The following is an 11,856-nucleotide window of genomic DNA, read 5'->3' on the forward strand; positions in this document are numbered from 1 at the left end:
ACAAGCTTGTCAGGGACACCTAACGTGACGAGAACTTGGCAGAGGGTCTGTGCAAAACCCCTGAGCTCACGTAGATCAAAGGTAAGCTTAGCGTGGTCCAGAGGTAGCGGTCCTAGAGGCGGCCAGTCGACGTTCATTGCCATCTGCATGTTTTAAGGAACAGGTGTTAGCAGGTCAATAATAGATAAGCCTTGCATAAAAGTAAATGTAGGGTCGGTATATAACCGAAAGAAGGGTTGTTCACATCCTATTCTATCGTCCATTTCTGAGGGTTTCGTCCTAAGGTCAAGTATGGCTCTGATACCAACTGAAATGACCCCGATTTCCACGAAGGGAAATCCACAGCGTCGAAGTGTAATAAGACCGTTGAAGATCATATTACCCAATTTCCAGTCGAATATCACATCCATACAACGATAATATCAGAGTACAAATAGTGCAGAATTACATAATTTATTACATCGCCGCATTGACGGAATCAAAAGTAGCATTCATTTAGAACAGCTTGAAGATAAGATCGCCAACTCGAGCATAGGCATGAATCCCTCATCCGTCAAACTCCTCGGAGCTATACTCCTCAGCAGAATCTGTGTGCCAAAATTTATCAGTATGATTTGTACTGGCCACTCCCAACCCTATAAGCATTGCTTTATGGAAATTGGATGTAAGTTGGATATAACCAAGGGAACCTATAAAGCTGGGGTTTCCTATGCATTTAGCATATCAAGTAAATAATAATAGTTTGTCAAGTTTTAACACCATTCCCACACACATTCCACTCCATTCCCTTTTCTGAGCCAGGTTTCAATCCTGGGACCGATATACCACCATGTCCACACCATCACTATAACCATACCATCGCTTAGTCGACAGGCCAACTCCCTCTCAGCACTGTCTCAAGGCCCGTAGCCCTGGCTACGACCGACTCTCTCTCACGGGGGAAGAAGAGAAGGACTCATCTCACTATCTAGTTTAAGTGAAACCCAGGAAAGGTCCATAGCCGACAAGTCGACACATGTATCGATCGATCAACCATACACTCTGTAGAGGTTTTACATAACCACAAGATCCGCTTTCCTTGCTGACCGTCATCAACTAGGCTAATTCCGACCACTTGCTAGCCTAGGATAATGCCACTCTACCATTCAGCCCTGGTTCACCCCAAGTCAAGTCTAGGGTGGCTGAAACTGTGAGTCATGAGCCAGGTCCACAAGGTCTCCATGAAGTCTTGGAAGGGTGTGGGGGGAAATCCTCCACGCCCCATACCTCCTTACACTATCCGCTATCAACCTAGCAGTAGTGGCAATATCCTACCAAGTAGTCCAGCCGTCCCGCACCATATAGGGCGAGTGGTACGTAAGGCTTCCCGGTGAATCTGAGTACTAGTAAGTCCTTAGGGATGACCAAGCTAGAATGTCTTCATCAGGGTTTCCATTTATCGTGCCACCACAGCACCTCCATCCCGGGCTCCTCCCATCACAGGTTCACACCTAGGTCCACCTCATATACCATTTACCCACCACAGGTATCCATTCCAGGGGTGCCCAGGTAGCATCCCATAGCAAGACTTGCCCCGGGCTCGTCGTATACCCCAACTTGGTCAACACAACCCTCACCCTCCACACACCCAAGTCACACACGCAGCACTCTCCCCATAGTCCAGATAACACCAGTTTCCACCACGCATTAAAGTAGTATAAGTATAGTAGAAGTATAAGTAATGAAATATAGCAGCAAGCGTGTGTCTAGCCTAATAGAGGGGTATGTAGGGGTAAGGTTGTGTCAAGGTAAAGGCTATCAAGTAAGCATTCAACCATGCAAGTCCTATCATAATATGACTGTAGCAGTAAAGTAAAGCAATAGCAGTTCTATGTTAGCCATGCGTAATAGGTGCTACGAGATTAGGTGGGATGTGGCACCTTCAATGTAGTCGTCTCCATTCTCCTCACGGTACTCACGGTCCTCATCCGTCAGGTTCTCCTCCGAGTCTGCAACGTTCGTATTATAGTCACGTTAGCGACGTCTATAGAGTAGCACAAAGAAGCAATGGAAATTCAAAAGAGCCAAATGCACTCAAACATGGGTTCATTGCATAGAGCTTGATTTTAGATGAATTTTGGTCCTGGTCTCGTATTTTTCCGAGGTCGTATGAATTAGTTATGAATTTCCGAAGTTTAAATCATTTCTGAAATTGGATAAAGGCTGAATTAATCTTGGGCTGACACGTGTCACGGTGTGACTGGTCCACATGGCATGATGACGTCAGCATGACGTCATCATGATGTCATCGTCTCGGTTCCGAGCTGACAGGTGGGGTCCAGCTGCCATCCTCATGACGTCAGCATGACGTCATCAGTCCGGCAGGTGGGACCAGGGCTTTCGGGTCACTGACAGGTGGGTCTAGAGTGGCTGTGCCACTGACATGTGGGGCCAGGTCAACATGAACTAGGTCTCAAACGGGCTCTGGTGGGCTCGGATTAGGCCGGTCTGGGCTGGGCCGGGCCGGACACGTGGCATGCTGTGACGCAGCCATGTCACGGCCATGGGCCTCCACTAGGCCATGGTCCACAGCTCACGGTCCATGGTGGACAGATGCACCGGTCTATGGTGGACCGCGTCTTCTTCCAGTGAGTCGCGTCCACCCCTCTTCTCTGTCTGTGGTTCACGTGCACCGGGTTCATGCACGGGTGCCCAGCGTGAGGGGGTGTCCCCCCTGTTTCTCCCGCGGCGATGCTCCTGCCAGTGGCGAGCTCGCTGGTGAGCCTCCGTGGCGGTGTTGGTGTCCAATTGGGAAGGGGAAAGGCTTCCCCAGGCTACGGCGACTGCGACGGTGGGGTCTAGGTGGCGGCCGGGGCTCACCGAGGCGCTGGCCATGGCGAACGGCGGCTCAAGCTCCACCGGCGTGCAGGAATGGCGCGGTGCTGCGGCATAGGCTGATTCTGTGGTGCGCGTGGGCGACACAACGCTCCAACGGGCATGTTGGGCATGTCGAGGGGTCCTCTAGGGCCTCCGGTGGCTTTGGCCACGGCGGTGGCTTCTCGAGCACGACGGCGGCGTCGATGAGGCGGCTACGACCCCGGAGAAGTGTCGCGGTGGGGGCGTGTAAGTTTCTATGGGTTCGTGGGGCCACGGCGAGGACGTTCAGGCTCAAAGGCGGGGCTCGGATTCTCATGTGGCCGGTAGGGGCTTCCCGGCGGCCATGGCGACATAGTGACGACGGCGAGGCACGCGGGTCACTATGGGGTTCCAGTGGGGTGGTCATGGTGTGCGCGTGAGTTACCCGTGGCTTCAGCGAACAGGACGGGCGAGTCAAGGAGGCGCCAGGCGCTCCCAGCAGTACTGCCCACGGTGGTCGGTGCTCTGATTGGAGGTCGGGTGCTCAGACCGGTGGTCGGGTGCTCGGACTAGTGGCCTGGTGCTCGGACCGGTGGTCTAGTGCTCGGCACGGTGGTCTGGTGCTCGGAGGTGGTCTGGTGCTCCGGTGGTGGCTGCGCCATGGCGGCGGCGTCGTGAGCGTGGCATGCGTGCTCGGCTACGGCGTCCGGGGAACTTGGAGAGGTCTACAGCGTCTAAGGGCTCGGGGGTGGTCACGGTCCACGTGAGTGTGCTGTGCTGGTGTGCTTAGAGGATAGGTATGGTCTTGGCCTACGCGCTCACGGTATGGAGCGCCATGGCCGGAGTAGCAAGGTCCGACGGCGAGCAGGGGAAAAATCGGGGGCTCACCGTGGGTGCTGTGGAAGAGAGGATGGCGGTGCAGTGTCGAGTTGCGGCTGTGTAGCTCCGGAAGCAGTGCCGTGCAGTGTCGACCCGCGACCGTGATGACGACGACGGCGCCGCCCTCGGCTCCGGCGACTTCGGCAGTGCGCGGGGCTCTGATCCTCCTCTCATGATCTCCTTCTCGGCTCTCTACTCTCAGTGTGGTGCGGCTGCTGGGCCACCAAGCGGCGGCGGAGGCTGAGGGAGAGGCTAAGGCGCCGGGCGTGAGCGGCGTGCGGGCTGGCTTTATAGCCGAGCGCCATGCCTCCCATCGCAGATGGCATCGTGCAGTGGAGGCGTGTGCATCACATCAGACGGTGGTGCAGGGTTGCATGGGCGCGGCGCAAGGGGACAGGGTCATGCCCTAGGCGTGACCCCCTGTCCCGCCCCTGCCACTGCTGTCGGGCGTCGGTCGCGTAGGCGGTTGAGGCGTGGGTGAGGAAGACGACACTGTAGACGGGGGTGGCTGACATGTGGGGTCCAGCGAGCAGTGGCTGCGTGCGAAGCAGACGGGTGCGCGGGCGTGGGTGACGCGCTGGGCCGGTTCGTGGGCCGCGCGCAAGTTGGGGCCGGTCGGTTGCTTGGGCTGGTTGGCCCACGAAGCCGAGCAGCCGAGCCGGCTGAGAGGCCCTCTTACTCATTTCCTTTTTCTATTTTCTTTTTCTTCTTCCTTGATTTGAATTCAAATTTGGTTCTAGAATTTGAATTCCAAATTGGTGCACCTAATTTATTGGAGTTGTTAAGCATATCATAACTCAAATGGAAATTCCAAATCACATTTTGAATAATCAATGTATGCAACACTTTATCTGTTAGAATTTTATATGAACACAATTAACTAATGACATGCCATGCTTATGTGTTAACTTGGGTTGGGGGTTAGTCCTAATACATCTCTTAGGTTGGGTTACTATACATGACACTCATCATCACATGGGAGTTTCTAAGAAAAATTTTGTGGTTAGTATTTTTAGTGTGTGGATTTTTGGGTTGTTACACTAATCACACTGTTCACATGCCACCAGCAACCTAGTTGTCCGACCATGAAGGGTTTTATATCTGATGGGAATGAGGTGTTCGATCTTCATAAAAGCCTATGCAGGCAACCAAACATGAAACATGGCAAAACTACATTCACTATCAGAAACAGAAGATTTGCTGAGTGCAAAAATATTTGCCGAGTGTATTCTATCGGGCACTCGACAAACAAGCCCTTTGCCGAGTGCTGCAAAAAACACACTCGGCAAAATAATGGCACTCAGCAAACAAACTCTTTGCCGAGTGCTGAAAAAAAACACTCGGCAAACAGAAACACTCAGCAACAAACCACCACATGGACATCCGTCAGTTAGTGTGCCGGCCGTTAGGAGTTTGCCGAGTGTCCGTTAGTGGTACTCGGCAAAAAAATAAGTTTGCCGAGTGTTTTTTTTTTGCACTCGACAAAGAAATAAGTTTACCGAGTGTTTTTTTGGCACTCAACAAATAAATAAGTTTTTTTCTCTTCTGACCTTAAAACTTTTTTTACTCTCTACATACAACATGTGATACTCCATATTAAGATTTGATATATTTCTGGATCTGTTTGCTATATTTAATTAATTTATTACATTTCAAGAAATTTTTTTGGTATAAGTCAAATTTGAAGTGCAAGTGATTCAAATAATAGAATAAAATGAGTAGAAAAATAATATTCATGTTATTGAGTCTAGTGTGAGGCCTTACCTGGGAAATAAAAAGAAATTTCGAACATCTTGTTCAGGAAACAAGACCACGAACGTGTGGCCGAATGGTTTTTAAATTCTAAAAAAAGCAAACGAAGTCTGAAAATTATGAGATTTGTCAAGATCTCATGATATCATAAGTGAAGGCTGTGGTAAAATATTGAGAAGGTTTCACATAATCTATCATATACAATGTTTACAAATTGAAGTATCTCAGAAGAAAAATCGTAGCATTGAAAAAGATTCGGTAAGATTTAGAGTTAAAGTGACGGTCGAGTTGGGTTTTGACTTCAAAACTTTTTGTATAGGCAATATAGAACAAAGATTGATTCATGTGTAATTTTGGTAATTTTTTGGATCTATTTGATAATTTTAATTTATTAAGTGCAATTATAGAATTTTAATTGATATAAATTGAATTTGAGCTGTAACTGCATAAAATAATGGAATAATATTCCTAGAAAAATTAAATATATATTGTAGAGTGAATTTGACAAGGTATTTTCAAAGTACATCTGAACAAATCTAGAAAAAATACGTTATGAAAAAGAAGGAGAAGAATGAAAATAAAAAATTGCTGAGTGCCCCTTATCTGGCACTTGGTAAATCTACGGTTTGACGAGTGTCAGACCTAGGACACTCGGTAAACCCCTAACCCGCCTCCACAATTTTGCTTTTCGCCACGTTTCGCCATGTCAGCGATCCGTGTCTCCAAAATGGAGCTCTCCCATTGGTCCAAACTCCTCTCTTTGGATCCCTCCTCTCTTATCCCCTCCCTCTCCCCCTCTCTCTCTCCTTATCCATTCCTCCCACCATCTTCCAACCTGCGACAGGACTTAGGAGGGCGGCCGGCTCCTTGGCGTGGGCGGCCGGGGCACGTGGGAGACGGGCGGTGGGCGGCGCGGCACTCCGACGGCCATGGCAAGCGGGGTGGCACGACACGCGGGCGACGCGGCACTCCAGCGGCCGTGGTGGGCGGAGCAGCGCAGGCGGCGCAGCACTCCGGCGGCCGTGGCTGGCGGGGCAACGTGGGCGACGGGCGGCCGGGTGTCGTGGGGCAACATCGGGCGACGCGTCGGGCCGAGTTTTTTTTATTTTCACAAAAATATCTGCCGAGTGTTAGGGCCTAGACACTCGGCAAACACGTTGTGACCGTCTCCGCGCAGTCACGTTACTTTTTTTTGCCGAGCGTTGGTTTTAGCACTCAGCACCCGATCAAAAAATACTCGGCAAATAAACTTTTTCCGTCACTGTGTACGCCGTGAGCTGTTTGACGAGTGTAACACTCGACAAAGCCTTTGTCGAGTGATTTTTGGGCTTCGCCGTGTGCCTTGGACACACGGCAAAGATCCTGTTTCCGGTAGTGATTGCACAAGTATGCTAATGCAAGCCAGCAATCAGACCCTTAGAAAGTCAATGAGATTTGTCAAAGTAAGTGGGCATAAAAGATCTATCATTATGTTGCGTCACCATCTTTTTGGCTGTTGGTACATGTATACTGTCAGAGCTCATTAGGGAATTCTTACCTTTGAGTACAAGATGCACATGTTAGAACACTCAAAGGCTAGCTAGTAGGCTACCTTACGTATTCCACTGACTAATGTACCAGCAGAGTAAGCAGCTTGAACATCTTCCACACACACACACACACACACACACACACACACACACACACACACACACACACACATATATATATATATATATATGAATATCCAGAAGTACTATCTGTGCGCGATGGAGGACAGCGCAAAAGGAATATACAGTCACTCTACTGTAGCCAGGACAATTATTCTCTGCCCAGCTGTCCAGGTAACAGGAAAGGATGATAATTGAAGACGTCGGCCGCTTCCTTAATCACGAAGGTGCCTCAGACGATGACTTCGCCTCGAAGGCTTCTTCAGATGATAAGGCTCGCTCATTCAGACGATAAGCATGAAGGACGCTCCCTCCATGCTATAAAGCGGGACGCCGGGCGCATTCAAGGATCATCGAAACACCAGACCACCATCGAAGAAAGCTCAGACACCGAAGACACACACTCTCATCCATCACCCACTCCACCAACTCTCCACCCACACACATACACATGAAGACATGATCTCAGAAGCTCTCTGAGAATCATCCACCCGAATAGTAATACTTCACTACCGTTGTATTACTCCACCTTTGTAAATTAGAGAATAAAGGAGGTCCTCGTGATCATCCTGTGCTTGTAAGGTAATCCCTAAGGTTTGTGCTAAGTGCTTGGGGTTTCCCGAAAGGGAAAGCCATATGTAAGCTTGCTCTGTGGAAATAAATTAAGCTTTCCTGTTTGAATCCCTGCCTTCCTTCAAGCTCGTTCATATGGGACGACGTCTCTATGCTAGGGACCCTAGAGGAGAAACCTCTGCGTGTGTTGTTCTCGTGTTAGCCTAGATAGCGGCGTTTGTAGAGAACCCTATGTGCGCAGAGAAGTGTTCCCCTTGGGTGGAACTGCCTGAGGAGACGATAGAGCCTGAGTCCTGTGTGTTCGTGGCTAGGGATAGCAAGGGAGTAGACCGGGTTAGTCTAGTTCTGAAGCAAGTTAGTGATGCATACGGTAAGTACCGAGTAGGACTGTCACAAGCATAGTACGCACGACCGGCTGAATTTTTGGTCTCGCTAGCCTGCAGAAGATCCTTAGAAATATTCTGCATAAGCATATTCACTAAGCACCAGATTAGCTAATCGCGAAAGCGACATATCAATTTTTATATTCACTAATCACGCGCTCGCTCATCCAGCGTGCATAAAATATTTGCTCGTGAAAGCGACGCTTGCCTTGAATAGTGAAGTGGTTGAGCCACTCCCGGTGAGTGCTCGGGCACTGTTCATATCCCGAATTTAAATAGTAAACGCGAATTTGAATAGTGAAATCTGAATAGTGCTATAAATAGTAACTCGAGAATTTTAAAATTTGAATCTTGAGTTTGAATAACCAGTAGCGTCCTATATTGGTATCAGAGTCTGGTTATTATAATTTGAATTAAAGGGATTTACTTATATTGTCAAGTTTGTCAGTACAACCTTAGTCAAATACTTTACTAATAATGGAAGATTTAGATAGTCAGATTCAATATTATGAAAAAAAATTAAGCATGATTCATGATGAATATAAAACCTCTATGATATGCAAATGGTCTGCCATAAGAGAAAAAGAATTATTCTTTAGACGAGAAATATGTAGACTTGATAATATCAAGAAAGATATAGAACTAAAGAATAAATATTTTACAACACCTGTTGTGATAAAGAAACAGGAAGATGAGTTAAAAACTAAAGACAAAGAGACTCATGAAGTTAAAGAAGTTGTGCAGACAAATAATATTGAATACATTACTAGTGAAGAAGAACAATGGGAGATTAATAATAAGTTTCTATTAGAAAGTTATGAAGAAGAAGAAGAAAATAATGCAGAAAGTTACCAAGATTTTATAGACTCTTTAGATGATGAAGAGTTACTCAATCTTGATAATGCTATGGAAGGGTTAGATATAATATCTGAAGATATTAATAGTCCAAAAAAAACAAAAATAGAATTAATGAATCAAGAAGACTGTGAACATGATTGGATAAAAGGAAGAGGTGATTATAATATAAAATGTACTTTTTGTATATTTTACCCCAGTCAAGAAAATAGACTTACATGTATTAAATGTTTAAAGCAAGCATGTGCTTCATGTCTAAGAACCAATAACCAAAAATGGAGACAAGAAGTAGAATTAGAATCAGATGATAAATTATTAACAAATAGAGTCAGAAATTTAGAGAATAGAATAAATAGCTTAGAAGCAGAATTAGAAGAGCTAAAGAGTAAAATAGAACTCAACGAAGCTAATAAGATAGAAGATGATTATAAAGGTCTTACTGAGTTAAAAGATCAAGCAATGGTAAATAAAAATAATAATAAAGCGTTACAATTAAAAGAAGCTATAATAAACTTTGGTAGCAAATACATAGTTAAATTACCATTTAAAGAAATTATAGGAATAAGAATACCTGTAAAAGTAAAATTAACGCCTAATATCTCTTATAAAATATTAGCGCTAGTAGACACTGGTTGTACAAAAAATATTATACATGACAAATATTTTGTAAAGTGTCCAGAAATAGTTCATACACTAGATCCAGATAAAGCAGAAATATCTACTGATATGTCTAGGATAAAAAAGGTTCATAATCAACTAGCTTATGATGTTGAAGTACAAATAAATAACACAAAATATATAATGGATGAAATTACAATAAGAGATCTATCTATGATACATGATGATATGATATTAGGATTAAGATTTCTACAGTTCTCTTTACAAACAACTATCATACATGAGCAAGGAATAACCTTTATTCCTTACCAAGACAATGTTCCATATATAACAGAAGTGCGAAAGACTATAAATTCTACTTCAGGAAAGACTAATTTAGAACTCCAAGGATCCAATGAAAATGTCATGGATAATTATATAGATGAAGAGCTAGGTGAAAATATAGAGGAATTTCATATAGCAAATTCATGCATAGAATGCATCAACCTTCAATCATTAGTCCCAAATTGGTATAGAGATATAAAATCTAAAAAGGATATAGATAAAATTGTAACAAGATTAGAAGATATTCAGATAATAGGAGAAATACCAATGAAGCATTGGGACAAGAATGGTATATTATCTAAAATTAACATAATAAATTCCGACCATATGATTAAGACAAGTCCTATAGAAGCAACACCTAAAGATATAGAAGAATTTAAGATGCATATTGAAGAATTACTAAAATTAGGAGCTATAAGAGATAGCCAAAGTCCTCATAGATCAGCTTCATTTATAGTTAGAAATCATGCTAAAATAGCCAGAGGAAAGTCAAGAATGGTTATAAATTATAAAAGACTAAATGATAATACCATAGATGATGCTTATAATGTTCCAAATAAGCAAGAATGGATAAATAGAATACAAGGTAGTAAATATTTTTCAAAATTTGATTTAAAAGCTGGGTTTTGGCAAGTAAGAATGGCAGAAGAATCAATAGAATGGACTGCTTTCACCTGTCCCCAAGGTCATTTTGAATGGCTAGTAATGCCCTTAGGATTAAAAAATGCCCCTGCTTTATTTCAAAGAAAAATGCAAAATATTTTTAATGAAAATCAAGAATTCATATTGGTTTATATTGATGATTTATTAGTATTCTCAAAATCCTATAAAGAGTTCACAGTTAGGACGTGAAGCTATATGCAGATACTACAATGAAGTTAATAGTAAGAAAAGTTCAACTAGGAGATGGGTTCTATTTGAAGATATTATTACTGGAAATGGATATAAAGTAATATTTGAGCATATAAAAGGCAAAGATAATACATTGCCTGATATATTTTCACGATCTTCTATTTTGCAGGAATGAAGAAAGGAACAAGCCCTATTGGGGGTGAATGTTTCAATTTCAGAACTGAAAATAAGTTAAGAATATTTCCGCCTAATACTTATAAATTCAAACCTAGAGACCATATTGTTCTAGATGATATACAAGAATGCATTCTAGACAATTTCTGGTTCCAATATAATAATAAAAGAGAAGATAAAGGATATATGCTAGCAATATTAAATAGTTTGGCTGAATATTTTCATATGATCAATGGAAAGATACAACCGAAAGAATCATCTGTCAATATAGAGAAAAGACCCATATATGTTATATATATAGGGGAAAGACACCAGGAATATATGTAACATTCGAATCAATTATAGCTCAACAGGTAGAAAGAGGAAATGATGGAGGTGTATCATGGAAAAAATATTCAGATATTAATCAAGCTCTCTCATATGCAAGAAGCATTTTGGGAGTAAATTATTTCATAGAACCAGCAGCAAAAAATTATATTCAAAAATATAAAAGGGCAAAAGATGTGAAGATAAATTTGCCAGGTGTTAATATAAGAGAAGAAGGATCTTCAAGGGTATCCACATATAAAGATGTTGTGAAAAGAGACACAGAATCATTGAATGAAGAAGTTCTTGAGAAAAAAATAAAAGAAAGACTTGAAGCAAGAATTTCTTTATTGAAGAAAGATATAAAAGAAGTCTTACAAGAAGTAAGACATGAAATAAATGAAAATTTTGAAAATATAAGGAAATACTATGAAGAAAATATTAAGAAAGACTATGACTCAAAAATGAATATACAGATATCTGATGACGATGATAATGATGATGAGATGTTGGATATCCGTGGTCATGGACAAAGACCAGAATATTAGATTTCAATATGATGAAAATAATATAGTGAATTATTGTCCTGATATGAAATATGGCAACCTGAAGAAGTGGACAACGAAGAGTCAATATAGACTCAGTTCAATATCAAC

This window comes from Miscanthus floridulus, chromosome 15, assembly GCF_019320115.1.
Source record: "Miscanthus floridulus cultivar M001 chromosome 15, ASM1932011v1, whole genome shotgun sequence".
Lineage (NCBI taxonomy): Eukaryota > Viridiplantae > Streptophyta > Magnoliopsida > Poales > Poaceae > Miscanthus > Miscanthus floridulus.